Genomic DNA, 3,078 nt, shown 5'->3' on the forward strand with positions numbered 1-3,078 from the left:
AAGATGGAGAAGACTGAGAAGTCTTGGAGAAATGAGGGTGGTGGATGCTCCTCTTGAATTGCGCAACACAAATGAGAGTAGGAGTACAATAGGCCTCACACTTATTTTCTGACTAATACTCTTGACCATACTTTTGCTAAAAGGGGTCAGGTCGGCACATGTTATATCCGTGTAGCTGTGGCTATCCAGTGACTATCTATGCTAAGGAAGACCTCGAGGGATCCCAGGGGCAGTGAAAATGATAGTGTAATTGAGAATGGAATTGAATATGGAAATGAGTATCGAAAGGATAAATAGAGATAAACATAATTTGGATTCATAACTGAATTGTTATATGATGCATGTTGAATGTTTTATCTGTATTATTGAATTCTCTGTGTATTTATGCTTGGTAATGAATATAGAGACTCATACTTATGTAACCATTTCAGGGAATCCAGATGACAACACCCATAGAGGGAATGAGAGTAGTAGATTATTCAGTAATAAATAATGTAAATGATGTATTTGGCGAGTTCCAGAGACTTAGTTACTTTAAAATTTTTGTTTATGATAGTGAGGTACCTAGTGAGGTAGTTATGATGGAGTTGAAGTTAGCTTTTAGCATCCCTTTTGATTTGTCTGTGCATCGAATCCATCATACCCTTTGTAATTTATATCTTTTCTGCCACTAAGAGAACTCCAGCAGCAGTAACGTATCTGGTCACGTACCATGATCACAACCATTCCAGAATACCATCGCGATGGATGATCCAGTAGATTACGGGTACTCAGGTCACCGCCGATCCGGGTGATCTGTACCTTAGCTCAAATGACGAGCTAGATTCTAAAGACCTAGCGATGATAGAAGGTTGGCATGGGGAATACTAGTGCCACTTAGTCATTGGTGGGCAAACTGCTCATTAGGACTAGTACTATTTTGAATATTTGAAAATGTATATGAATGGTCCTAATGTATTTTGATAACTCTTATGTATATTTGGAGGTACTGATATCTACTGTACATTATGAAAACAAATATGACCATATTATTTGATGTTCTCTTAATCAATTTTAAAGGCTAATGTTTTATTATTCAAGTTTTTTTCTTATTTAAATTTCTGTTATTCAGAATTTTCTCTAATTTTATACTGTTATTATGTTAATTAAAAATAAGGATGTTACACTTTGATTTAGCCATTAGAGAGAAAATCTAGAGAGAAGTGCTCTGAGATACTATCTTTGTAAGCTTTTAAAGATAGTATCTTAGAGCACTTCTCTCTAGATTTTCTCTCTAATGGCTAAATCAAAGGGTGTCTTACAATATGGTCGAGGACTCCTTATATAGGAAAATAAAATATTGTTGCTACAATTCCAGTTTATCACAGGAACTATTCTCTACAGTATCAGTCCCAATTCTTGAATGTCTATTCCAAATATAGATTCCATTAGCATTGAAACTTTGAATGGGATTGTTATGACTCTCTTCTAAAACTAAATCAGGTGCAGTAGCTCTATTATAATAAAGTTTAGAAGAGGTTTTCCAGTTTTTACTATTTGTATAAACTGGATTAACTGCTAAAACAGTATCTGTTTCAGAACATTGTTCCGAATCAGTTTTAGAAATGACATTAACAGTCTTGGAAAGAGACCTAGTCTTTGGTCTGACACTAGACTCTTCAGAGGTTTGGGGTGTATCAGGGACAGTAGTGAGCATACTAGTAATTTTACTAATTAGCTTATTCTGATTATCCTCAATAGCTTTGGAATTTTCTTTCTACCTAAGCTCTAAGATTTTTTGTTTAGCTTTGTCATTAATCTTAAAAGGTTTAAAAAGAGGTTTTTCTAATTGAGCCTGAGAGGAAGAGGCTATTTCTTCCTCTTTAGATTTGGCTGGATTAGCAGAGATCTTGTGTCCTAAAACTTGAAGGTATTTATTGGTATAATTGGCCTGTTCCATTAACCCTTGGATATCGCTGGGATTGATAGGTTCATCAAAATTTCTGGCTTTAAAAGGAGTAGCAATTACTGGATTACCACTCTTATCTTTCAAGGTTGGTAACTGGTATTGAGTTGTTGGAGGCAGTTCACTCTAAACAATATGTCCATCTTTGATTTGCCAGGAGATAACATTAGTAGAGGAAGTACTAATAATATCCTCTTGCCAGGGATAATTAATATTATTTGGAATGGTATAAACATGAAACCAATCAAAAAATGGAATATTTCTCTCAACTTTTTCAAGAAATTTATAAAATTTCTCTTGGATATCAAATCTATTTCTACCCTTGTAATTTTGAAAGAACCACTCTCTTTGGGATCTCCATTTCTCATAGTAGAAATCTTTCCTAAGGGTTTCTTTATCAATAATGAATTTATGAGATAAACATCATAAGACTCATTAAAGGAGGAATAAGTTGGAGATTGGATACTCTGATTCTCTTCTTCTTTATCAGATGTTCGGTAAATAGTTCTAGAAATCCTAGAAGAAGTATCTAAACCTTGTAGGTTTATAGAAGGATCATGATTAATAGATCTGGGAATTTCATATCTGAAATGAGATTTAGAAGAAAATGATCTCCTTGCAGAAGTAAAATCAGATTGACTGCTATAAGCATCAATCCTAGAGGAGAATGAGTTTCTCCTGTCAAAAGTTATCTCAACTTTTCCAGAATTATCCTGAGAAATATCTTGAATTTGAGGGGCGGGTCTAGGAAGACAAGGCGAAGCCTTATCCATAACCCATTTTTTAGGGAGAGTAACCTCATCCCACTTAATAATTTTAGGTAAAGAGACATTAGCCTTTGTCACATCAGTGATAAACAAAGTAGTCTCACCTTTCTGTGGTTTAAGAAGGACTCTAGAAGCACAAGAGTTCATGATCTTATATTGAATCCTATAGATTAAAGCTGCGAGGATAGATCCTTTTTTCATGTCTAAACCATGAAAGCAAATATTAAGAAATAGAGAGTCAAGGATATGAACATTTAAAAGACTTACCGTTTGTTAGGGAAACAGTTAAAGTAGATCAGGCCTTGGCTGAGACTAGTTTCTACTGTTCCTATAAGGGAATCATCAAATTTATTGTGACGAACATCC

This window comes from Abrus precatorius, unplaced genomic scaffold, assembly GCF_003935025.1.
Source record: "Abrus precatorius isolate BTA unplaced genomic scaffold, Abrus_2018 Scaffold8, whole genome shotgun sequence".
Lineage (NCBI taxonomy): Eukaryota > Viridiplantae > Streptophyta > Magnoliopsida > Fabales > Fabaceae > Abrus > Abrus precatorius.